This window comes from Neophocaena asiaeorientalis, unplaced genomic scaffold (assembly GCF_003031525.2).
Source record: "Neophocaena asiaeorientalis asiaeorientalis breed wild unplaced genomic scaffold, Neophocaena_asiaeorientalis_V1.1 scaffold128, whole genome shotgun sequence".
Taxonomy (NCBI): Eukaryota; Metazoa; Chordata; class Mammalia; order Artiodactyla; family Phocoenidae; genus Neophocaena; species Neophocaena asiaeorientalis.
The window spans coordinates 742,924-770,069 of record NW_020175827.1 but is presented as its reverse complement, the minus strand read 5'-3'; the positions used below and the strand labels follow the sequence as shown (position 1 = coordinate 770,069).

The following is a 27,146-nucleotide window of genomic DNA, read 5'->3' as shown; positions in this document are numbered from 1 at the left end:
AACCATTATGAATGGCCGTGAACTCTATTCCATTCTTGAAAGTTCAATTTCGTTCATCGGAAATTTCATTCATTTTATTCCCCGTCTTCAGGTGTTGTTTTGACTCTGTCCTTGAACAGATTTTAACAGCTATCTGCTACCCTCTGACTTCGGAGTCAAATACCTTCTTTAATACATGTTCATTTGTTAATTATTTTAGATCTCAGTAAAAAGAGAGTCTTTCATTTTGAAATGTCACTTTTCCATATATTATTGTTTTTCATGTGTGCAGAGAGCATGGCCTAGGGGTCATTAACTTACTGAGCTCACTGGGCAGGATGTGGCTCTCATGCCAGGATTATTTTATTGTTCTGGGGCATATCTCATGCTCTGTTGCATGGTTTTGTTGCTAAGCAGGCCTGCTTGGTTTTGTGGTTGAGCAAACCCGCTTTCTTGAGTGATCATTAACTTTCGGGGGTCTCCCATAGTTTTTTCTTTACCTACAAACCCCTGGTGGGATTAACTATTTAATTACCTACTTTGTCCCTTTACTCTGTCCCTATCACTGTCATATAAATTAGTTTCAAGTTACCAAAATTTGGAGAGACTATTTAATAGCCTTTCTTTTTTAAAAAATTTTTATTTATTTTCCGCTGCGTTGGGTCTTTGTTGTTGTATGCGGTCTTTCTCTAGCTGTGGACAGCGTGGGCTACTCTTCATTGCAGTGCGCGGACTTCTGATTATGGTGGCAAGGGCTCTCGGTTTGCGGGCTTCAGTAGTTGCAGCACTGGGCTCCGTAGTTGTGGCGCATGGGCTCTGTAATTGTGGTGCGCGGGCTCCAGAACGTGTGGGCTCTGTAGTTTGTGGCACATGAGCTCTTTCACTGAGGCGCACGAGCTCGGTAGTTGTCGTGTGCACACTTAGTTGCCCCATGGCACGTGGGATCCCCTACCAGGCATCAAACCCACATGCCCTGCATTGGAAGGAGGATTATTTACCACTGGACCACCAGGAAAGTCCCAGATCTGTATTTATTTTTGAAATCTTTTTTTTTAACCTTAGGTCAAGGAATAATTGTATCATAGCAACCTACGATTGATTCTATCTGACCAGGTGTTTTAAAACTTTTTGAGATTTTTGACAGACTTCCCAAGTATCAAATTCTAACTAAAGTTCTTTTGACCTCCAGCTAACTTTGGGGTGCTTCAAAGGGCACCTGGAACATCCCAAAGAGAGATCCTAAACATACTGGGTTCATTTGATATGTTAAATTACATGGGAAACATTGTCCAAACTTGCTGTTGCCTGTGTCAGCTGGAATCATCAGGCTCTCCCCAATCTTATTGCAGCCGCCAAACAGATAGGAGAAAGGGTTTTGGGTTCTTTTGCTGTCTAGTCTCTCACCTTACTGTATGTCCAAAAAATCCCCTGTGGGAATACTCCCACCTCTAGGCCTTCGGGTCCTGACCCCTCCGTGACATTTTCCATTGCACCCAACTCCAATTCCTGTAGGAGTTCCTTTTTGTACCTCTAGGATCCTCTTCACTCCAGGCCTTGGCAGCCCATACCTTTACAGACTACCTATTGGGCTCGCCACTTCCAAGCAGCCCACATCCTAGGCTTTATAAATGCTCAATCTCAAGGAATACACCCCAACATAGGGAAACTTGTTATAGGACATAAGCTTTATAGCCAACAGATCCTCCTCAAGGAGAGTCCTGGCAATGCACTGGCACTGGTTCAAACGTCCCCTATCGGGGACCCCTCGCGCAAGGGACTGGGTCGACCTGAGACTTCTGGTTAGGAATTGATGGGAGAGTAGACGACGCTCAAAACCCCATTAGGTAAGAAGTGTATTCAGAGGACACTCCGACCCGCTTTCAACAGAAGCCTCCTGGTAAAATGTCTCTGGGACGCCAGACTTCATTTCTAGGAGTGCTCTCAGTTGCAGGTTTCTCAGCATGGGAGGGTCCTCTTCTAAGCCAGAAGAAATACCTCTGGAATGTATCCTTAGAAACTGGAAAATTTTTTAAATAGATGGGCTGAAAAGGAAAAAACTTAAACTCTACCGTAACATGGCCTGGACTTTATATAAGTTGGGGGTAGGGGTGGGGATGGAGTTAAATGGCCTGAAAATTGGTCTCTAAATTACAATACCATCTTGCAATTGGATCTTTACTGTCACAAGATGGGAAAATGGACTGAGATTCCATATATCCAAGCCTTCATGGTCCTTTACCAAAAGCCTGCTCTATGTGGCTCCTGTAATCAAAAGCCTGGGGAATCAGAAAGCACTCCTGACATTTTAGATGATCCCCTTCTAAGCTTCCCCAGCTCTCTGGGGTGGGGGTGGGGCGCAGGGAGCCAAGTTTCCCCTGCTTCTCCGGAGGCACCTACTTCTCCAGATCCTCTGACCAATCCCAAACTCCACCTTCCTATGTCCCTTTATACCCACTGTTACCCCAGGAGGGAGAGACTAGTCACTCCGGAGTAACTCATAGTGGAACTTCCTATCACCCAGGATCGGGAAAAGGATGCCCTCTTAGGGAAGTGGCAAATGGCAAAGGGACAATCGGAGTACATGTGCCCTTCTCTTTAACCGATTTAGCCCAATGCAAACAGAGAACGGGCCGATTTTCTGAACACCCTAGTAAGTTTGTTGAAGGGTTTCAGGCCCTAACTGTGGCCTTCGATTTAACTTGGAAGGATGTCCAAACAGTCCTATCAACTTTCTGTGTCCGTGAGGAAAAACAGAATTGGGCAGCAGCACAGGGGCACACTGACCAGCTTGCCAGGGACCAGCCTGAACATTTTGTTATGGGTGGAGACACAGTCCCAAATCAGAAGCCTTGTTGGAGTTATAATTCCCGGGAGGGAACAGAAGCCAGGAAACCCATGATACAGTGTGTATTAGAAGGGATGAGAAAGTGTATCAAAAAGCCAGTTAAGGGCTTCCCTGGTAGCGCAGTTGTTGAGAGTCCACCTGCCGATGCAGGGGACACAGGTTCGTGCCCCAGTCCGGGAAGATCCCACATGCCGCGGAGCGCCTGGGCCCGTGAGCCGTGGCCGCTGAGCCTGCGCATCCGGAGCTTGTGCTCCGCAACGGGAGAGGCCATAACAGTGAGAGGCCCGCATACCGCAAAAAAAGAGAAAAAAAAGCCAGTTAACTATGAAAAGGTTAAAGGAACGACCCAAGAAGAAAAAAGAAAATCCAGCGTTCTTTCAGGGATGGCTTGTGGAGGCTTTTAGAAAGTTTACTAACGCTAATCCATCCACTCCTGAGGGTCAACCCCTGCTGGGACAACATCTTATCAGCCAGTCTGCCCCAGACATTAGGTGGAAACTCCAAAAATTACAATTAGGCCCACAAATCCCGATTCCCCAACTCCTAGGGGTGGCCTTTGGGGTCTTTAATAGTCGAGATCAAGCTGAGGAAGAAGAGAGAACCTGATGTGAAAACAGGCAGGCCAGGGCTCAAGCTAAACTGATGGCCATAGCTGTGAGCCATGCCTCGCAACCTCAGGACAACCCAAGGGGGCCAAGGAAGTTTAACCATCCACCTGGAGGTAAAACTAGCAAGGGGGAATGCTTCAAATGTAAGTCAACTGGCCCCTGGGCCCAAAACTGTCAAAAAGAACCCACCGGTCCGTGCCCAGTCTGCAAACAAACAGGTCATTGGAAGTGGGACTGTCCCCAGTTCCAAAGGGGAAGTGGGGCTCCTGCTCCTGAGATGGCCATGCCAGACGACTGAGGTGGCCCAGGGATTCTGGCGGCTCCCCCCAGCAAGATGTCTATCTCCATTGAGGAGCCCCAGGTGGTCCTTGACATGGCAGGTAAGAAAATCAGTTTTTTTAATTGATACAGGAACCACTTACTCTGTCCTGATCTCTCACACTGAGCCTCTTTCCTCCAAAAGCTGTACCATGACTGGTGTTGACAGAAAGCCTTGCACCCATTTCTTCACTGGGTCTCACTTGCCAGTTTGAACAGCATTTGATCTCTCATGGCTTTTTAGTTGTGCCTGAGTGTCCTACCCCACTACTGGGGAGAGACCTTCTGGGCTCCCTTGGAGCCATATTACGGTTAGGAGGCCCCTAGCAGCCCCTTTTCTTGTCTCTGACTAAGACAAATCAGCTGGAAGAACAACGGCCTATTCCCAGCTATATTCGACACGCAGTAAACCCTGCAGTTTGGGACAAGGGAATCCCTGGGAAGGCTATAAACATCCAACCTGTAAAAATTAGCCTTAAGCCAGAAGTTGCTTATCCTAACAAGAGACAGTAAGTACCCCATAAAGTTGGAAGCAAAAAAAGGTTTGCAACCCCTCATAGATAAATTCTTAAAACATGACCTCTTACTGCCCTGTCAGTCTCCATGCAATACCCCTATTCTGCCAATTATTAAGCCAAATGGGGAATATCGAATGGTACAAGACCTTAGAGCAGTAAATGATGCAATGGTCCCTCTACACCCCTTTGTGGCCAATCCTTATTAGTCCAGGTTCCTGGAGATGCCAAATGGTTTACTGTGCTTGAGCTCAGGATGCCTTCTTTTCATCCCAGTTCATCTCTCATCTCAGTATCTTTTTGCCTTCAAGTGGACTAACCCCCACTCGGGCCAAATGCAGCAATATACCTGCACAGTATTGCTTCAGGGGTTTTGGGACAGCCCACACTTGTTCACCCAGGCCCTAGGAAAAGAACTAAGGGAAATACATCTAAAAGAAGGGGCCACTCTACAGTATGTAGATGACATATTTATATGTAGTCCCACCATGGAAGCCTCAGATCAGAATACTAATGAAGTCCTTAATATCCTTGGGTCCCGGGGCTACAGGATCTCCCAGAAAAAAGCACGAATCTCAAAGCAACAAATTAAATATCTGGGATATATTATAAACCCTGGAAGTAGACAGTTATCTCCAGATAGAAAACAAGCTATATTAGGCTTAATTGCCCCCAAGACATAAAAACATCTTCGTACTTTCTTGGGCATGGCAAGATTTTGCAGAATTTGGATTTCAGGATTCAGACTAATGGCTAAGCCTCTATATGAAGTCACTAAAGGCCCAGGTACAGAACCATTACTTTGGACTGGGGAAAAAGAAAAGGCTTTTAATAATATCAAACAGGCCCTCACCAGAGCTCCTGCTCTGGGTCTCCCCAATTTTAAAAAAAACCATTTGTCTTGTACGTAGCTGAAAAACAGGGGGCAGCTCTGGGGGTCCTTGTGCAAAAGCTAGGAGAAGTTCCTCAGCCTACAGGCTATTTTCCAAACAACTAGATTCCGTGGCCCAAGGTTGGCCTGGCTGCCTCTGGGTGGTAGCTGCCACTGCTTTATTAGTGGAAGAAGCTAACAAGCTTACCTTTGGACAGCCACTGGAAGTCCAGACCCCCATCAAGTACAAGGGATTCTGGAGATTAAAGGCCATCACTGGCTAACTGGAGGCTGCCTTTCTAAGTAGGCAGCCTCCTTAACTCCTCAGAGCTAACCCTCAAAACTTGCCATACCCTCAACCCGGCTACACTGGTGCCTGCTGAAAGCCCAGAACTAACACATTCCTGCCTTGAAACCATTGACCAGGTTTATGCCTGTAGCACTGATCTAACAGACCAGGCCGTAGACAACCCTGAGGAAGAATGGTTTACTGATGGCAGTAGTTTTGTTAAACATGGAGTCAGTAGGACAGGGTATGCTATTGTGAGCACTCATAGTGTTATAGAAACAAAACCTTTGCCACCTAACATGTCAGTCCAGAGTGCTGAGCTAATAGCCCGAACTTGAGCCTTAACCTTAGGGGAAGGAAAAATTATAAATACATGCACAGACTCAAAATATGCCTTCCTTGCTTTACCTGCCCATGCAGCTATCTGGAAAGAAAGAGGACTTTTAAATGCAAAAAATTCCCCTGTAAGGTATGGGGCTGAGATTTTACATCTTATAGCAACAGTCCAAAACCCAAAACAAGTCTAGGTTCCCTGGCCAAGATGGTATTTGCCAACCGATTGACCCTTGATTATCTATTGGCAGAACAAGGAGAGGTATGTGCAATTGCCAATACTTCTTGTTGCACATATGTCAACACCCCTTTCCAGGTAGAAACAAACATTGAGAAAATTCGACAACAGTTTCAGCAGGCGATTAACCATTATTCCTCGCTATTCAAGATGGGTGGGGAGGGACTTCCCTGGTGGCACAGTGGTTGGGAATCCACCTGCAGGGGACACAGGTTCAAGCCCTGGCCCCGGAAGAGCCCACATGCTGTGGAGCAACTGGGCCCGTGTGCCACAACTACCGAAACCCGCACACCCTAGGGCCCGCGTGCCACAACTACTGAGCCCGGGTTCTGCAACTACTGAAGCCTGCGAGCCTAGACCCTGTGATCCGTAACAACAGAAGCCACCACAATGAGAACCCCGTGCACCACAACGAAGAGTAGCCCCCACTCACCGCAACAAAGACCCAATGCAGCCAAAAATAAATAAAATTAATTAAAAAAAAATTCTTAAAAGGTGCACTCCCTGCATCTGGTGGTAGAAGGACAGACACTCTTATTATCAGAGATAGGGAATTCAAGCTGAGAAGCTTATATAAACAAACGATGCTACTTCTTTAATTTACTATCCCAAGCCCAAACTCCACTTAGATTGTTTACTAGTTGAGTGCCCAAAACCTAAGTTCCTTTGTCCCGTCAATTACTCACAAACTTAGAGTTTCTCTGTCTAAAAAATACAAAAGCTACCTGCTTTGGCAACTTCTTAGGTTCCATTTCTATGAAATTGATCTCGTGTGGCCTTCGCTGGCAGTGGCTTCAAGCAGGATCTCAGTGTCCGGACCAGAGGTTGAAGCCAGGCTTTGACAGTGAGAGCACTGAATCCTAAGCACTAGACTACGAGGGCCAGTGGCTAGTGACAAGGCTCTAGCTTGTCTGCTTTGTAGAAATGAATTTCAACAAAGATACAGAAAGTACAGAAACAAGTGAAGTGTTTTATTAGGAGGAAAAAAAAGTACATGTGAATAGACACACAGGAGCGGGCTCAGAAAGAGAGAAGCACCTTCGTGGTAGTTGAAATCATTTATATGGGGCATTTCTTCCAGGTTTCCTCTGGCCAATCATCCTGCTTTGCTTGGCTCTGAGTCCGTATTTGGTATAACTCGGGGTCCTCCCCTGTGTGCGCGCACATCCCTTAGCCAAGATGGATTCCAGCGCAGAGGCCTCCGGGAAGGTTGACACCACTTATTATGGGGTGGCGCCCCGCCTCCCTTTTTGGTCCCCCGAGGAGCCTTTCTGCACATGTGTAGTCGGGAAGGTCTCCTTGACCTCAAGAATGAGAAATACGTGTGTCTTTATCTTTTACCTGGCAGGACTCAGCTCCGCTCTGCCCCTGCCTTTGTCTGTATTTTGGAACATCTGTCCACAGCGGACAGACTCCTGCTGCTCAGCTGCTGAAGCAAGTTTGTGTACCCGACACAAACTGAAACATCGGAGTTTGGAGCAGAGAAAGGTTTATTGCAAGGTCATGCAAGGAGATGAGGTGGCTCATGCCCTAAAAAGCCCTGAGCGCCCCAAAGGGTTTCAGCAAAGCAGTTTTAAAAGCCAGGTGAAGGAGGGGGTGTTGCAGGTTGTGTGATCAGCTTGTGCACAGTTCTCTGATTGGCTGATGGTGAGGTAGCAGGGCGGTGTCACAGGGGTTAACATTATCAGTCCTTAGGCTCCTGGAGGCCTGGGGCTATGTGCTCATGGTTGTCAAGTAGTTAACATCTTCCATTTGTTGGAGAGGTGGGGTTTTCCACATATGCAAAACAACTCAGGAAATGTGCATCAAACACTATTATTTAGGTATTTCAGAGAGGAGCTAAAAGCAGAGAATATGGGGAAAGGCCTGTCCTCCCCTCACAAAGGCCCCAAGGGGTCCTGCTCGGTTACACAGCCAGGGGACCATTTATCTCCTGCCTCAAGATCTCCCAGTACATGAATTAAAATTTGTTTATTTTTCTCCTGTTAACCTGCCTTGTGTCAATTTTATTATTAATCTAGCCTAAAGAACTCAAGAGGGATAGAAGGGGAAAATCCCCCTCTTTAACCCCCCCTCCCAGCACTATCCCATCCTGAGAACCCCACCCTCGTGATCTATCTCCAATACTGTCACATTGAGGGTTAGGGCCTCAATATATGAATTTAGGGGGATACAGTTCAGTCCATAGCAATAGGAAGACAAAGGAGTAGTTATGAGACCCAGTGTAATGTTGGGGAGGATCACTGCACAGGACTGTCGTCTTTGTAGTGACTCCAAACTGAGGCTTGGCAGGGAAGTTGATGGAGACTTTAAAAATACTCTGACTTCTGTCAACTGAAAAAAAAAAAAAGAAAAGCACAATCTAAAAGTTGAGAGTTATGTTTTATTCAGCGGACTTTCTGAGTACTCCAAGCCTTGGAGGCAGCCTCTCAGACAGCTCTGAGGGACTGCTCCAAAGAGGTGAGGGACGAGCAGGATATATAGGAGTTTTGCAACAATAACCAGGTTGTGGGAACATCAAAAGATTACTATTAATTAAAGAAAACCAGACATCTCAAGTTAATGAATTTAGTACTTTTCTACGTTTGGGAAGATGCAAAGGAAATCAGTCCTTTGCTATGCACCACAGCTGCCTGGGTCCAGTATCCGGTTCTTTCCCATCCTGAGCCCCCTCAGGGTGCACCGTTGGGGGTGGCTGCATTGGCTGACGGCTTGACAGCGGGCAGCCGGTCTGTCTCCTTCCTGAGTTCCCTCAGGACTCACTGTCAGGGGGTAGTGGCTGAGGCTTGATGGCCCAGCATCCTTTGTTTGCTGATCAGGCAGGCAAACTTTTTCTTTCACATCTCTCTCCTCTCCTTTCTGATCTCCTTCCTTTGGCTGTACCCACCTGGATCCCGAAGGCAGGAAAGAGCAGGAAATGCTGGTTGTGGGGGTCAGCCTCAGGCACACAGATCAGGGGAGAAAGGTATAGAGGGAATGTGGAAGGGCAGAGAATTTTCAGCACAAATGTAATGTGAAAGAGAAAACTTCCAAAAATGTGCAACTCATAACGCACGGAACATATGCAAGGAGAAGTGTTAAAAAATAATTTACAGGGCTTCGGCTCAGTGGTTGGGAGTCCGCCTGCCGATGCAGGGGATACGGGCTCGTGCCCCGGTCAGGGAAGATCCCACATGCCGCGGAGCGGCTGGGCCCGTGAGCCATGGCCGCTGAGCCTGCGCGTCCGGAGCCTGTGCTCCGCAACGGGAGAGGCCACAACAGTGAGAGGCCCGCGTACCGCAAAAAAAAAAAATAATAATAATTAATAAAAATAATTTACAGAGAAAGGTAAAATCATGACTCGCGTAGTGATAACAAATGAACATGTGTCAAAGAAGGTATTTGACTCCGAAGTCAGAGGGTAGCAGATAGGTGTTAAAATCTGTTCAAGGACAGAGTCAAAACAACACCTGAAGACGGGGAATAAAATGAATGAAATTTCCGATGAACGAAATTGAACTTTCAAGAATGGAATAGAGTTCACGGCCATTCATAATGGTTAATGCGTTTTACTAGACGTACACACAATAGTACATCACAAAGACAACTGGATTTGAAAGGAACCGCTTTCCCCTGGACTCCTAAATGTTCTCTATTCTGCGCATTGAAGGCCGTTACAGTTCCCAAAAGGTGCTCGGGCTTCAGCAGGCCGCCAGACAGGTGCTCGGCAGGACAGAGATTAAGCAGCCAGCCACGCGCGCACGGCCCCAACGGGTGGGGGCGGGTGGGGGCGGGTGGGAGGAAAAGAGCGAGCGGTCGACGTCACTTCCCCCAGAGGACGCCCGCCCTCTGGTAGGCTTGGCTGGACGGCGTGGGAGGAGGGAGGCGCGGAGTAGGGCGGGGCGTGGGCTGGATGGGAGCGGTAATTCCCGTTGGCTTGACGGATGGGGCGTGTCGTATGTAGATATCTCAGCGCAGCGCCTGCTGGTTCGTGATCTGGTGGTGAAAGACGACATAATCTCCCGTAGTGTGGAAGTGAATCGAGGGCTGTTGGTTGCAAGTGCATGGATCAGCTGTCTGGAAGAGGCAGGAAGGCTCGGGGCTGCGGGGAGGAAAGTGACCGTGTGTGTACAGTATAAGGCGTCTGAGGGTGTGTCAGGGCCGAGGAGGCATAGCTCATACTTACCTGGCAGAGAAGTTACCATGATCACGAAGGTGGTTTTTTCCAGGGTGAGGCTTATCTATTGCACTTCGGATTTGCTGACCCCTGCGATTTCTCCAAATGTGGGAAACTCGACTGCAAATATTTGTGATAGTGGGGGACTGCGTTCGCGCTTTTCCCTGATGTTTATGAGGTGGTAAAGTCAGGCCTGTGTAATAGCGTGCGAGGTGGGCGGAGATTCCGTGCCTTTACGTTTCTGGGTGCTTCTGCGATGAACTCGCTTGTGTGGTCAGTTGTGCTGGTTAAGTACTGAAAACGTGAGTTTCACCCGGCTGGAGACAGCATTGCTTAACTGTGTTAGCAGTCCATTATACTATACAAGGTGCTAGCAGCTGAGTTACGGAAGACGCGTTTTGCCCGCGTAGGGGTTTCGGCTGTTATCGCCGGAATGCGTTCCCAGCGTTGGTGTGCTAGAAATGGCGGCGCCCGCGCAACTCCCCCGAATGTGAAGTACTGAGCGTTCACATCGCTGAGGAGCAGGGATTCGGGCCGTTGTAAGAAACCACGGCTGCGCTGCGCACTGTTATGCTTCGCGGTACGCGGAACGGTTTCCGTGTGTAAACGACGTAAAACGTAACTGTGGTTAAACTGTAGGGTCTCACTGGGACGTCAGCGTTCGCTACGCCACCGGACCCGAAGTAAATAACCGGATACCGCGTAACTGGTTTTTTTTTTTACTGGTTTGTGTGGTGAAAAGCCGTAGAGCAGGTAGATGCGTTTACTTACCGGTTATTCGGAACTAATATTCTGAAGTGGTCAGCTGCTTCGTTTGTAATCATGGCGGGGGTTTTCGGTAGGTAACCCGCAAACTCATCCCTTTCTTCCATCTCAGGCAGTCTCTTCGTCTTTCTCGGTCCTGTTCCTTTTCCTGCCTTCAGCCTTTCTTTTTCAGCCCTTCTATTACTACTTACTTGCATAGACAAAAAATAGTTCTCTTTCAGTCTCCAGTTTGCACGAGACCTGCTTCAGTGGCCTGGCAAGTTAAGAAATTATCTTCACATCCGTTTTCGATAAGTAGCCGCAGGAGTTGTACGTAACATGTTTTCATTTAGTAAGGAGTAGTTTTAGTTTTTTTCCTATTGAACTACAGTTTAGGAGAAAACGCCAGGCCCAGCGTTGGCAGTTGTGGGCTTTTCACAAACTCCTTTCCCAGGCTGTGGTATTCCCCTGCTTCACCGTCACTGCTGATCCACGAAGTCCTGGCAAACAAACTGCTGGGCCGAACAGTCAAGGTAGGACCATGGACGAAAAGACTGTCGCCCCCTCGTGGCTACCTCGGGGACGGCACTCCTAGATCCGCTCAGCTCCGGAAGCCTCTGCGACCCGTGGGGGTGCTGGCAGGGAGAGGGGGAGTGAAGATGGGCGAGTGGAGATGGAGATGGAGATGGGGAAGGAGTGATACATAAGGGTAGGTCTAAAGAAAACTAGGTCCAAAGAAAACTAAAACGCACAGGACCCAGGTCGAGTATGTAGATCATTGGAAGTGAAAGTAAAAAACAAAAGTGCTCTTCTCCCCAGCAGCGGGCGTTTTCCCTGCTCAAATATAAAATAGCTGAACCAAGACGAAAGTTAACTTTCAATGCCCTACTGATGAGAGAACGGGTTTTTAGAGTTTTTAACAGATTTCCTTAGTCTCAAGGTTGTCCGCGGTATTATGCTCTGGATCCCTGATCGAGGAGTTTCTGACCAAAAGAAGCCGAGCAATAAATACCGTGACTAGGAACTGCTTGGATATTGGTTTCCAGGCCTATCAGACATGGCGAGGTTATTACGAAGACATTGGGTTGCCTCTGGGGTTAGGAGCCCAACCTCGCGGGGGCGGGGGTGGGGGTGGGGGCTCCGGGGGAGGGCTCCTTTTCAGTCCTGGTGCCTTCTGTTTGAGCTTGGGCCAACTCCGATTTGCTAGGCCGATTTTGCAAGCGTCATATGAAAATAATATTACGTACTTCGTGAACTTGTGTAGATTAAATGAGATAATCTAATAACACACCTAGCATAGTGTGTGGCTTATATTAAGTATGTCCTGATAGGAAACAATCAAAGATAAGCTTGTACTTCAGGTTTTTGTAACATTTGAATACATTTTGTATTTGCGAATGTAACATCCACTCACAAAATAAATTCGTATTAAAGAAGAAAAGATTTTATATGGAATTTATGAAACATATGCCCACAAACGGGACTTGTTTATAGCAGCTTTGTTCATCAATGCAAATGTCCAGCACGAGGTGAACGGATATAATTGTGATATATTCATTCAAAGGAATACTAACTACTCTTTTTTTTTTTTTTACTAACTACTCTTTGATAAAATGAAACAAATTCCTGATACAGGGCCCCAATATGCATTACTCCCGAAAACATCATGCTGAGTGATGAAAAGAGTACATAGTCTGTGGTTCCATTTATGTGAATTTCTAGAACAGGCAAAACTAATCCATAGTGACAGGAACTAGATCACTGATTTCCTGGGACAGGAAGTGGTAGGGGGATCGACGGCAGAGGACATTTTGGAGTACTGGAAATGTTCTTCCTTCTTGAACAGGGTAGTGGTTACGTGGGTACATTCATCTGTCGAAAGTCATCAAACTTGAAATGGATGCATTGTATTATTTTCAAATTACAACTCAAGAAATTTGATTTTAAAAAGTAATAAGAAGAATCATTCCAAATTTTAATGTCTTAATTATTATCATTATTATTATTATTATTAGCCTTAGAGGGTTCTTTTAGAAAAGTCTCTCTCTTGTGGTAAACAATTTGATTGAAATTTCAGCAATTTCCTCATTTTTGTATCTTTTTCTTCCATTAACTTTATGCACTATTAAATTGCATACTTTAAAATAAACCTAGAATCTATAAGAGCTCAATTTTATAAAAACAAATATATATATAGATATACCAAAATGACTCCATCAATATTTACCTACCTTAACAGAAGTTATTTTTGAATTTCAGATGTTTCAAATTTTTACATATTTGCATTTTCTGCATCATTTGAATTTTACATAATAAGCATATATAATTTTTGCAAAAATTAGAGTAACTTAAAAATAGAATCGAAGAAAAATACGTAAAGATGTTACCAGTAGTTAATTCCAGGAGGTGGGACTATGGATGGCTGCTTATTTACTTCTTTATATATATATTTAACATTTTTAAATTTAAAGAAAATGAATGACCTGGAAGTGAAGGAACAGAATAGCTATGGAAGAAGTATGGCGTAGGTGAGAGGAAAAGATAAAGGGAAGGAAAAACCTAGTTCTGGCAGGAATTGTGTTTAAGTTGGAGATGTGCGGGGAGCAGCTGTTGGGATAAGAAGGATGTTTGGGAGGCAGGTGGGTCATGAGGATATTTAGGACAGTTTTATGCCCGTTACGTGACTCCTCCTTGGTGTTTTTTTCAAAAGAAATATACAGACTTAAATTTCTTGTCAAGCATCTTTACCATTTTTGTTCCTCTTTGATTGGGAGCATATCTTGTGGAGCCAGGCGGGCTTCCGTTCAAATTCCTGCTTTCAAATCCCGCTCACTGACTGAGCGATGAGACAAGTTACTTAACCTTTTCACGCCTCAGTTTTCTCATGTGGGAAGTGAGGACGAAGATATGATATAGGCCTGTTGAAAGGATTAAATGAGTAAACCCATGTAAAACTTGTAGACTATGCCTGGGCACACGGCACTAACATGTAATCATTGAGTGTAAGCTCTTGTGTTTTGGGCACAGCACTGCATAAAGACTCGGTGGGATTTTATTTAAGTTACTGATACTTTTGAGTGGCTGTGGACCCTCCTAGAGAGAGTAAAGCAATCCTCTCTGACCAGCAGTAACCTCCTGGGCTGGGAGGATCTGCAAGTATATTAGCTCATGTGATCAGCTCATCAAAAGGGGAATGATGGTCCAATTCCTTGCTTCAAGAATGCCCCAATGTAAAAAAAATAAAAATCATGATTTTACAGTAGAAAACATTTCTACACATGACACAAGACCCAGAATTTTAAAAGAGTGATACATATGACTACGTAAAATTTTATATTCAAAATACAAGCAATGAACTTTAAAAATATCATACATGTGGTACAAAGTTACATATGCCCCAAAACTTGTTATGGGAAGCAGTAGTCCCCTGATCCCATCCCACATTTCTTTTTTTCCAGGGGTAACCACTTTCAACTCACATAACCTACTGTTTGGCTATTTATCTCCTTATCTCTAAAGAAATATTGAGACTCTGATTTTCCAGTTTCCCACCCCAGGCCCTGCAGACCGGCCTGCAAAGGGAAGAGTGGAGTTTGTGTGTTTCCCTACCCGCCAGTCGTCTCCAAGGCAGCCGCCAGGACTTCCACCGGCTTGCAAACCAACACAGCCCACCTCACCCCTCCAAACCCAACGGCAAAGGAAACTTTGCAAGAACAAATGCCAGGCAAGCAGCTTGGCGATTTGGGGTGGAAGCGGGTTCTCGGGCAGGTCGGTAAAGGGTGGGAGCGCTCCAGAATGAGGAGCTGTGGTCGCCCAAACCCAGCGACTGCCCCCGCTGCAGTGCCCGCCCAGCTCCTCTCCCTTCCAGCCCCTTTCTCCCTTCTGTGTCATTCTCTCCTCTTTCCTGCTCTTTCCCTTCCTCGGATATTTTCGCCGGCCTCACGCCTTTCTCGTCAAGTCCTCCAAAGACAGCTGTGTCGTTCGGTCCTTCGTAACCTCTGAAAGTTCCAGAATCTCAAACTCAGAGAGATGCTCCTTAGCACCTGGAAGAGAACATTTTAATTAGCTATTCAAGTCCATCACAAGCCTCATCCATACGTTTCTACCGAGCAGTAGAGGACAAAAGTGTTTCCATCCGGTCACGTCCTGGGGCGTCTTCTCGGTGGAGCAGAGTCGCGGCAGGACGAAGGGGCGCCCGCCGGTCCCGGACTCGGAGCGGCCCCGGCTCGTCTCACCTTCGGCCCCGGAGGAGCCGGGCCGGGCGGCCGTGGGTCAGGGACTTGGGGTCTCCTCAGACGCCGGAATCCGCGGCCGGGGCTCCCCTTTCTGGCTGAGCTTGGAAAGAAAGGAAGAGGTTTCCTGGAGTGAAGGTTCAAATCTTAGCCTAACAGCGGCTTTTCGTGTCCAACGGAGACTTAGGAGCGAGCAGTTCTGAATAAAATGGGTGTAAACTGGGATAGGATCCATTAATATTCGGAATAATAAATAGGGCACCTGAATACATTACAGTACTTCCCATCCAGGCCTGGAACCCTCGACCCGAAAGCTAAGACGCTGTCACCCTGGCTGCTCAGCGACGTCACAGCCCCGCACCGCGACCCTTTACTCACAGGGACAAGCGCGCAGTTAGTTACAAGACGTGCGGTGCGAACCCCCCTTGCGGGGCAGGAGTCAGTGGGCGCAGCCTCTGCCTTTTGCCCCCGAGACCCAGGGTGACCCGACGAGGGGGTGCCACCGGCTCGGTCGCTGCGCCCCTGGGCGGCGGGGCCGGGGCCTCCGGTGGCCAACGACGGGCAGAGTCGCCAGGGTCCAGCGGGGACGCCGCGGGCTCGTCCCCTCACCTGCCCTCCACGTCCGCGTGGACCGCGCGGACCGCGCCTCTCCGGGACGCGGGAGCGGGAAAGCACGTCCCATCTGAGGAGTAAAAAATCCTTCTTTCTAACTAAACAGAAAGGTCCCACCGAGATTTGAACTCGGATCGCTGGATTCAGAGTCCAGAGTGCTCACCATTACACCATGGAACCGGCTTGAAACGTGCTCGCTCTATGCCGCCAGAGATGGGGAAGTAAGTACTTATTTAGCCTCCACGCGTCCCAGCGATAATCCCAGGGCATTTCTTCTACGGTCCCGACAAGACTTGAATACGGTTGACCCGCGTGGGTGGTCCTCCGTCTTGCTTTCTCTCTGCTCCTCTCCTTTGATTGACTTCTCTCAGTTCACTTGCACCTCAGAAAATGAGGTAAAATCCGCTTTGGGCTTCGGGCCAGGGAAGAGCCCCTGAAAGTCTCCATCATAAACCACATATTCTGCCTCAGTTTGCCAGAGTGTCCCATCCTGAGGTAAAATTTCTGCAGATAATAGTGTTACTTTTCTTCGCCTTCACACTTTTCCCATTGCCCAGAGAGGGCAGACGATTGTCAGGGCAGGACTTGGGACTTCCTGGGTCCCTTGGCTACACAGCACCGATGACACTCCAAAGCTGCCACCACCTCCTACGTGTAATATATAAAGTGTGTCAGCAGTGGGATGGGCATGGGAGGCAGGAGACCTCTCCTTTTCTTCTTCATACACTTCTGATGAAGGGGGGCTAAGTTTTTCTTACAACCACTGTAGATTTGTTAGATTTACCGTGCAAGTAACAATTAACGTTTACACCAAACACTGAGACAAACCAGGCCATACTCACCTGGGGTGACTCAAAATCAACGACGTGCTGTGGAGGCCACAAGGCAGCGCTATGACACTTCGGCAGTCACAGACTCTTTCCTCACAGCTTGGGCAAGTCAGTTTCATTCCAATTTCTTAATATATCATGACCCAGAAGTTGGCTTAAAAGAAGTGTACACATACCCAGGTACCCAAGAGCACTCATTGCTGGGTCATAGAGCATGTGCATCCGAGTTGTCTGACAGTGTATACAGTATTTATGTACACAAAATACCACCACACTAAATATTTACATGTGTAATAGGTATAAATCCACACTATGTCTCAAAATAATAATCTGCGTTATTTCATTTCCCCTTTACTTCTTCATTTTCTCCCAAAGCCATTTCTCCCCTTATCCAATACACAGAACAGAAAAATTCGCATTAAAAGAAAAGAGCTGTCGGCCAAAAAACAGAGTCAGTAAGATGCCCAGTGTTGCTGGGAGACGTCCCAGGGACTGGACAAGAGTTGACTCAAGGAGGAAGGAGGCCCTTGTTACCAGGAGGAAGTTCACAGCACCGGGCTGAGGAGAAGATGAAACTTCCTTCTGGAAAATCAAGAAGCTGAGCGGCAACAAACAACACGAAGCGCTCCTCCAGGAGAACTTCAAGGTCAGTCAAGGTTTATGAGTGCAAGGACCACAAGGGGTCTCTGGCTGATACAGGAAGAAAAGAAATCCGTGGAAAGGACGTTGAGGGATCACAGAATGGCCGGGAAACCCGGAGCGTCCTGCTGAGTGCCAGACCCTGTTCTGGGCGTGGGGACGCAGGGGCGACCATCACGGCGACTGCTGCCGTTGTGGAAATCGCGTGACGGACACAGGAAACCAAAACACCACACCGGCCCCCGGAGGCCTCTCGGAAGGGTGGGCAAAGTCTCATTCATTGGGTGTCGGCGAGGAAACAGGAAGAGCCGTCATGGATGCCCACCGGGAGTTCAGCTATCCTTGGACCCCATTCGGTTCAGGCCCGGAGGGTCCCGGCCCGGGCTCCGGGTGTCTCCGGGGGCGCTGGCATCTGAGACGAGTGAGGGGCAAGGCGGGGTCAGGCCATTCTGCTGCCCTTTTAGTTTCGGATAAGGCACCTAAGGCACCAGTTTCAAACAGGATAAAGAACATCATTCATCGCTCTAAACTTTCCGTTTCTCCGAGGCTTTCGAACTGGCACCGTTCTCCTGCGGGACAGGCGGCACATGCTGAGAATTAGTAAGTGTCTACTGCAAAGAGAGTCCAGAAAAGGCACGTGCTGTAGTCTCTGTGGCGCAATCGGTTAGCGCGTTCGGCTGTTAACCGAAAGGTTGGTGGTTCGAGCCCACCCAGGGACGGTGGGAGAGTTTTCTCTTCTTTTTTTTTTTCCCCCAGAACCCATCCAGGGTTTTCGGTGCTGAATACCATTCCAGGCGTTCCATGCTGATTATTACCTGTACATCTGCTCCCACAAAGTTTACCGAACTGTGTTCGGGGTCCTGTCCACCTCACCTGGTTTTCGGTGCTGAATACCATTCCAGGCGTTCCATGCTGATTATTACCTGTACATCTGCTCCCACAAAGTTTAGCGAACTGTGTTCGGGGTCCTGTCCACCTCACCACTATTCTTGTCTTTCCACTATTTGGGAAAAACCGCGTGGGTCAAGGCAATCCTTGTCAATAACGGCAAAAGTGTAGTAGGTACAATAAGGATGATCTTAACATGCAATGGTTCCCTCATAAGGAGCTTCACAGGAATAAGGGGATTAATACAGGAAGAATATTGAATTTTTAGCATGGAATACGCAGATTTCTTTTCATTGGTATACTCAAGTTTCTAAATAACTGAAAAAATTCAAACAAATGTCCTTTAGGGATTGCTTACATCAGACTACAGGAAGCAGAGGAAAGACATTTATATCATTACAAACAAGCAACCAAGTCAGCAACATGAGCACTTGTGGCAACCCTACAAGTCAAGATTTAAACCTTCCAGAACTGTAAGCCAGTTCAGTCCTTAATACAGATGGATGAGGAGCAATGACGTCATGCACAGATACATACCCTGGAAACTCAAAAGCATATCACAGAAGTACTCCGATTTTCATGAATGAGCTTCCTTCAATGACCTAATTTGGCTCACTTATTTCATTTTGTTTCCCTCACTGTTAGTTGCTGTTAATACACATCGTTGCCTCTGCTTTCACCTTAAATAATGCGCACTAGTTTGATGAATTTTTTTCCCTTTAAATATATTTTCTCAGAAACAAAACAATATACTTTCTCTTCCTTGGGATAGAATAGACAAATTTGGCCTCTAAAACTTTAAATTAATTAAAAATTAATTTCCCAATTAATTTCAGAAAAGTAATAATCACTTATGTAAATATAAAATAAGAAAATTAAGAATTTCTGGGAAAAACGCATTACTACTTATGCTTTCAATGTGGTATTTATATGAGGAAAAATTTTGTTGAATTGGTGACAAGGAACTATAACAGATTTAGCTGTAGATTAAATTAATGGTCTTGATTACTTGGAAGAACAGTGAGAAATGAAATGAAATTGATTACAAAGACAACCGTTAATACTTTTAAGCAATTTAAATAATTTATATGTTTTATTTATAATGACATTTAAAATGTTTATGTCATGTGGTGTGTTTTTATCGAGGTTACTCAGAAAACTTAGATTGGTTTAATAATTTTGGTCTACAAATGACTATATATATTTTTTCAGATTATCTTAAAATGTAGAAAATAATGGTGGTATAATATTCTGGTGTGTAAGTCTTGGCTTTATTTTGGCTTCAACATCTGAGTTAAGTTGGACTTCTTAAATTTCTTATACTGGTTGTACCAGTTAAATAAGGAAACATATTCAGGAAGATTTCAATGTCATTAAAAAAATCATTTAAATTTATGTGTTGAAGTATATTAAATATACTAGTCAAGTACATTAAATATACTAATATCTTTAAAGAGGAACGACTACTTGTAATTCTAGAAACCAGACGACTCAATTATGCCACTTACAATTTCTGGTAAATATTTTTAGGTGTCATCTAATATGTGATTCCATATATACGAATATATGATTCCAACATTCTCACGTTCCATCATGTGTCAGCTTAAATTACAAATTCAACATCTAGAGTTAAATTTAAATCTTTGACTAACTAACTTGATTTGATTAATGAATCATCTTTGGTTGCCTGAAAATTCTCTCTGTCTTTGTCCTTCCCGTTTGCCCTGATTTCCTGATAGGTTGGCTGACAACAGCGCTTTCGTTGGGGAATGCTGTTGTTTTCTGGGTTCACATATATTTCTATATTTTGTAGGTTTGCGGCTGGTGCTGTGGCTATTCTTATGTGTTCCCTTGACAAAAGTTCAGTAGAGTGGCTTGTGTTTTCACTGCTCTGACACGGCAGAATCATAACCTTAATGCACACTGCACAGCTTCTGAAACCTTCTCAAAGCGCCTCCTTGCTTCTCGTTACACATTCATTTTTTGCATGGCCCTTGCTTTTTATCACAGCAAGCACCAAAATCCAGCTTTGCACAGAAATGATATCATTGAAAAGCATGTAGACTAATCTAATGTTGGCAGATTTTACTATGTAAATTACACCTCAATAAAGCTTACTTTTAACATAAAAGGACAAACAAAACCAAATGTTGACAGGATGGAGAGCACTGGAAATTCTTATTCATTTCTGGAAAGGGTATAAAAAAGTTCAACAGGTTGGAAAAAAATTTGGCAGCATCAACTGAGGGTCATACATACACAGTTATATGCTGTGTCCCAGAAATCGTACTGGTAGCTGTGCTACACCTTTGACCTGTGCTCTCCAATATGATAGGTACAGGCCACATAGGGCTATTGAACACTTGAAAGTTGCTAGGGCCACAGGTTGTAGTGATAATAGTTTGATGTAGTAAGTCTCCTAAAGCATTAAAATAGATTAAACTAGAAAATTCAAAATTCCTTGTGACAGGTTTGAAAACTAATAAAGGGAAACGTCACTAAAATGAAGTCGGGAGACCAGAAGTGGGAGCTCTCACGGGGTACCACTCAAGTTCAAAGACAGAAAGTATCGTCAGTATTGAGCCCTGGGCTTCTAGGAAATCTCCGTTCCTGCTCTCCGGGTCTCTGAAGTGTACTCTTTACTTTTACAATTTTCATTTGGAGATTCTAAGTCAGAGGTCCTCAGTGGTTCCCTGGTGGTCTAGTGGCTAGGATTCGGCGCTTTCACCGCTGCGGCCCGGGTTCGATTCCCGGTCAGGGAAGCTTCCCCACCCTTTTTTTTCCCCCTTCAGCATCTCCACTGGGAGGAATCTTCCTCTTCCTGCCCCGACCAGAGATGTGTTTTACTTCAAGGTTCAGATGCAGAAGAGCTTCTGCACTGAGTCCCCAAATGCCGGTGAGTCCTCTGTCCTTCGTCCTATAAAAAGGGGAATAAGTGTTTCTATGTTATTCCTTGTCAGTTTTTTGGCTGTGACTGTAAAAGTTAGCCCACCTAAGACACATCGTGGGAGCCAACAGAATCCTGCCCCCCTACAGGTTCCTGTTTCAGTCCTGGACCCTTAGAGTTATTAGCTCACGTTTGCTCTGTTCTGTTAAATCTCATGTGCAGAAATTGAGTATTTTGGCTTCTTCATACTGTGTGCTTTCTGGACAAGGATTTTCTCTCTCTCTCTCTCATTTGTGCATCACTAATTTCTCCTCTCAGTGCGGGATTCTGGTTTTAATTTTAGGAAGTGAACTTCTGGGGATAATCCCTGTTGGGTGGTGGTTGACAGGGATCTATTCCCTGTTAGGTAGAAGATGACAGCTAATCTGGACCATGAGTCTTTCTTATCTGATACTTGTCCTGAGGATTCTGGTATTTCCTGGTATGTGACACCGCAGCAGTGAGAAGCTGTCCACCTCTTGTCTTTCCTCTATTTGGTAAAAACCGCATGGGCCAAGGCAATCCTTGTCAATAACTGCAAAAGTGTAGGAGCTACAATAAGGATGATCTTAATATGCAATGGTTCCCTCATATGGAGCTCCACATTAATAAAGGGGAGTAATACAGGAAGAATATTGAATTTTTAGCATGGAATACGCAGCTTTCTTTCATTGGTATACTCAAGTCTCTGAATAACTGAAAAAATTCAAACAAATGTCCTTTAGGGATTACTGAAATCAGACTACAGGAAGCAGAGGAAAGACATTTATATCATTACAAACAAGCAACAAAGTCAGCAACACGAGCACGTGTGACAACCCTGCAAGTCAAGATTTAAACCTTCCAGAACTGTAAGCCAGTTCAGTCCTTAGTACAGATGGATGTCGAGCAATGACGTCATGCACGGATACATACCCTGGAGACTCAAAAGCATATCACAGAAGTACTCCGATTTTCATTAATGAGCTTCCTTCAGGGACCTAATGTGGCTGAATTATTTCATTTTGTTTCCCTCACTGTCAGTTGCTGTTAATACATATCGTTGCCTCTGCTTTCACGTTGAATAATGCCCACTAGTTTGATGAAATTTTTTCCCTTTAAATATATTTTCTCAGAAATAAAACAATATACTTTCTCTTCCTTGGGAGAGAATAGACAAATCAGTTGTCCAAAAGTTTAAATTAATTAAAAGTTAATTCCCCAATTAATTTCAGAATAGTAACAATCACTTACATAAATATAAATTAAGAAAATTAAGAATTACAGGGGAAAATACATTAGTACTTATGCTTTCAATGTGGTATTTATAAAAGGAAAAATTTTGTTGTTGAATTGGTGACAAGGAACAATAACAGATTTAGCTGTAGATTAAATTAGTGGTCTTGATTACTTGGAAGAACAGTGAGAAATGAAGTGAAATTGATTACAAAGGTGACCCTTAATACTTTTTAGCAATTTAAATAATTTATACATTTTATATATAATGGCATTTAAAATGTTTATGTCATGTGGTGTGTTTTTATCGAGGTTATTCACAAAACTTAGATTGGTTTAATAATTTTGCTCTAAAAACAACTATATATATTTTTTCAGATTATCTTATAATGTAGAAAATAATGGTGGTATAACATTCTGGTATGTAAGTCTTGGCTTTATTTTGTCTTGAACATCTAAGCTAAGTTGGACTTCCTCAATTTCTTATACTGGTTGTACCGGTTAAATAAGCAAACATATTCACTAAGATTTCAACGTCTAATCATTTAAATTTATCTGTTGAAGTATATTAAATATACTAGTCAAGTACATTAAATATACTAATATCTTTAAAGAGGAATGACTACTTGTAATTCTAGAAACCAGACGACTCAATTATTCCGCTTACAATTTCTGGTAAATATTTTTAGGTGTCATCTAATATGTGATTCCATATATACAAACATATGATTCCAACATTCTCATGTTCCAACATGTGTCAGCTTAAATTACAAGTTCAAGAGTTAACTTTAATCCCTTGACTAACATTAAATTTATTTAATTAACGAATCATCTTTGTTTGCCTGGAAATTCTCTCTGTCTTTGTCTTCCCTTTTGCCCTAATTTCCTGATAGGTTGGCTGACAACAGCGCTTTCGTTGGGGAATGCTGTTGTTTTCTGGGTTCACATATATTTCTATATTTTGTAGGTTTGCGGCTGGTGCTGTGGCTATTCTTATGTGTTCCCTTGACAAAAGTTCAGTAGAGTGGCTTCTGTTTTCACTGCTCTGACACGGCAGAATCATAACCTTAATGCTGCACACTGCACAGCTTCTGAAACCTTCTCAAAGCGCCTCCTTGCTTCTCGTTACACATTCACTTTTTGCATGGCCCTTGCTTTTTATCACAGCAAGCACCAAAATCCAGCTTTGCAAAGAAATGATATCATTTAATAGAATGGAGAATACTCTAATGTTGGCAGATTTTACTATGGAAATTACACCTCAATAAAGCTTACTTTTAACAAAAGAGGACAAACAAAACCAAACGTTGACAGGATGGAGAGCGCTGGAAATTCTTATTCATTTCTGGAAAGGGTATAAAAAAGTTCAACAGGTTGGAAAAAAGTTTGGCAGCATCAACTGAGGGTCATACATACACAGTTATATGCTGTGTCCCAGAAATCGTACATTTAGCTGTGCTACACCTTTGACCTGTGCTCTCCAATATGATAGGTACCAGCCACATGTAGCTACTGAACACTTGAAAGTTGCTAGGGACGCAGTTTGTAATGATAATAGTTTGATGCAGTAAGTCTCCTAAAGTATTAAAATAGATTAAACTTGAAAATTCAAAATTCCTTGTGACAGGTTTGAAAACTAATAAAGGGAAACGTCACTCAAATGAAGTCAGGAGACCAGAAGTGGGAGCTCTCATGGGGTACCACTCAAGTCCAAAGACAGGAAGTATCGTCAATTACAGACCCAAACAGAAGGAACATCAATAGGAAAGAATCATCGATTACAGTCCCCAACAGATAAACTTGTACGAAGCATCTCCTGCAAGAAATCAGCAGCTTGGCAATGAAAAACCTTCATCACCCTGAACTTTCACTTTTCTCCAATGGGCTTGGGTTCACAACAACCTCCCTCAGCTTCGTCCTCTTTCTCTGTAAAGTAAGGTTCCTTCCTGTCCTTTGTTTGTGGGACTTGCCTATGGCTTTTGCTATAGCTTGCTTGTCCTGAATTGCAATTCTTCCGCTATTCCTGAATAAACACTTTTTGCTGGAAAAAAAACCCCCAACTTTTATATATTTATAAAATTTTTACATTTATTTTGCTTCTTTGTTTTTGGCTGCGTTGGGTCTCCGTTACTGGGCGAGGGCTTTCTCTAGTTGCAGTGATTGGGGCCTACTCTTCGTCATGGTGTCTTCTCTTGTTGTGGAGCCTGTGCTCTCGGCACGCAGGTGTCAGTAGTTGTGGCATGAGGGCTCAGTAGTTGTGGCTCACGGGCTCTAGAGCGTAGGCCCAGTATCTGGGCTGCACGGGCTTAGCTGCTTCTCAACACGTGGGATCTTCCCGGACCAGGGCTCGACCCAGTGTCCCCTGCCTTCGCAGGCGGACTCTTAACCAATGCGCAACCAGGGAAGCCCCCAAAAGTACTATTTTTAAAGTCAACACTGGCATTATTCTGCTGGAATGAGGTGCCCTAGAAAAATGTGTATGTTCACCAAAAGTCAAAAAAAAATGTTCATACCTTTTCAGAATATCCTCAACTGGAAACAACTGAAATGTCCAACAGTAGAAATCTATGGAGAGTTATATTCTTACAAGGAATACACACAGAGACAAAGAACTACGTGAAAAATAGGGTTAAATTTCATAGACATAATGTGGAGTGAAAGAAGTCAGACCCATGCCTCTCCAGGCCCCCAAACCCAGTGCATGCCCTGTGATCCAATTTATGTGAAAGTAACAGGCAGAGAGGTTGGGAGGGGTATGTGCATGATTACTCTGAGCTCTTGCATGGGAAGAGTCATGAGGAAGCCTTTGTGCTCTGGTAATTTTCCACACCTTAGTTATTCAGGTTGCTCCATCAGTTATTCACGTTGGTGTACACTGGTAATGGTGTGGGAACTGTACACTCTTTGTACTTTATGCATATTATGCCTCAGTTTTTAAAAGTTTAATGCCACTTGGTTATTGTTAAAGTGACGTTGATACTTTTTCTTCGGCTTTGTCCTGCTCTAAGAGGAAACGTAAGTTCAAAGTACTTACTGGGATATTTTTGTTGTCCTCAGATTTTTGGCTTCCCTTCAGTATCGGATGTCTGAGTACTTACTTATATGTTGCTCACAGCCATGACCCTACGCTGACATTCCACTGTTCATACTGCGGCAAAGAGAGAAGCAAGTGTTCATGATCAAATCTTGCTCTGTTAAGAATCAATATGTCAAGGAAGGGGGAGGGTATATGAAATTGAGAAATTCTGATGAGGAAAGTAGTTCAATTAGGCTGAAGTAACTCACAGGTGCCAAAGGTAGGACACTGTCAGATCGTACACAAAGAAAAGCCGCCACATTCACGTCACCACTAAACGCTGAAGAATATTTGGAGCATCCACACATACCCAAAAGCGTTTACCTGATTAGTTCGGAACGTCACTAGATTAACCCGTCCAGACTAGGTGTTTGATGACTTTCCGCTATCTGTTCCTCAAGGAAAGGGAAAACTCCCCTTTCTCAGGCTTTGTGTGTGTGTGTGTGTGTGTGTGAGTGTGCATCTGTGTGTGTGTGTGTGTGTTTGTGTGTTCCCTCTCTTTTCACTTCTGGCTCTTTTATAAATCCTGTCTTTTTTAATGACAACATCCTAATAATTGTCTCCCATTTTTATTAGGAACCATGTGAGCTAACTCATTCAAAGTCTCTTTACTGCTTGAAGTAAGCCAGAAAGAGGAAAAGAAATATCGTATATTAACGCATATATGTGGAACCTCGAAAAATGGTTCATATGAACCGGTTTGCAGGGCAGAAAGAGAGACGCAGCTGTAGAGAACAAACATACGGACATCAACGCGGGGAAAGTGGCACAGGGGTTCGTGGTGGTGGGGTGAATTGGGAGATTGGGATTGACATATATACATTAATATGTATAAAATTACTAATAAGAACCTGGTGTATAAAAAATAAACAAAATTCAACACTAATCTTTTTACTACTAATGTTGAAGTATGATTTTCATATTCACATCTGTATACACTATATTGGGAGCTTTGAAATGTATTCTTGGGTGGAGACTGCCATGGAAAGGGAAAGTTTAGGCCTTCAATTGTTGGAAGATAGGTCCTTCTTAGTCTTTAAATACTTTCCAGTTAGTATGTGTTTAACAAGCTCATCGTCATTCTCTCTGCTTCTAACGTCGTGGCTTCTCCAAAGGTCCTGTTTCCACTTCCTCCTCTTCTTCATTTCATTAATTAGTTTGGGGAGTTTTGTAGGCCTACCTTTCAATCTTCTTTTCCTTTTGAAATCTTGGAGGTTGAACAAGGAAGGGATGCAAATCTCAGTGAAGTTTTCTCAGTTACCTGTGAGCGTGGTGGCCAAGGGGAAGGGCTCTGGAGGCAAAGTGCCTGGGTCTGACTGCTGGCTCTCACTGTCACGGGGGTGAGACCCCGAAAAGGTTAGCTCAGCTTTTCAGTGCCTCGGTGGTCTCATCTGCAATAAGGGGTGGTAAAGTCCTACACTATCTTCCAGGGTTTTTATGTGGACTTAGTAAGTTATTCCACAGTAAAGCACTGAGGAATAGTGCTGGTCACTCAGTAAAGCTCGAGAAAGCTGCTATTATCCTTATTGTGAAGTCTTTTATTTCTTTCCCCTTCTAACTGTACCACTGCTGACCTTCAACATTCCCCAGAGTAAATTACGATTGTTTAAATGTTTAGCTGACCTCTTCTCCCTCATATTAGTGACCTGCATCTGGAAAACTGGTTGGTTTGGATGGTCATCTAACTGGTGATCTAAAGGCAGTGGGGCACTGGATCCAGCTTCATCAGATTCTTGGACCCTGGGGAGGTATGACGATTGTTTAGCTCATGGTAGACAATCTCTTGCACATGTTTCTATAGCAAGAGTTTTTCGTAGATAGTCAGACATACC

General features: G+C 44.6%; 4 non-coding genes across 4 annotated transcripts; 3 read left to right on the top strand and 1 right to left on the bottom strand.

Moving 5' to 3' along the window:
* Positions 1 to 10,153: 10,153 nt before the first annotated feature.
* Positions 10,154 to 10,319, top strand: LOC112391364 (U1 spliceosomal RNA). The gene has a single exon (XR_003001478.1). It is a non-coding gene; the product is annotated as a U1 spliceosomal RNA (small nuclear RNA).
* Positions 10,320 to 15,848: 5,529 nt separating this feature from the next.
* TRNAQ-CUG (transfer RNA glutamine (anticodon CUG)) lies at positions 15,849 to 15,920 on the bottom strand. The gene has a single exon. It is a non-coding gene; the product is annotated as a tRNA-Gln (tRNA).
* A 1,934-nt stretch (positions 15,921 to 17,854) lies between these two features.
* TRNAN-GUU (transfer RNA asparagine (anticodon GUU)) lies at positions 17,855 to 17,928 on the top strand. The gene has a single exon. It is a non-coding gene; the product is annotated as a tRNA-Asn (tRNA).
* A 2,859-nt stretch (positions 17,929 to 20,787) lies between these two features.
* On the top strand, positions 20,788 to 20,859 carry TRNAE-UUC (transfer RNA glutamic acid (anticodon UUC)). The gene has a single exon. It is a non-coding gene; the product is annotated as a tRNA-Glu (tRNA).
* Positions 20,860 to 27,146: the final 6,287 nt, after the last annotated feature.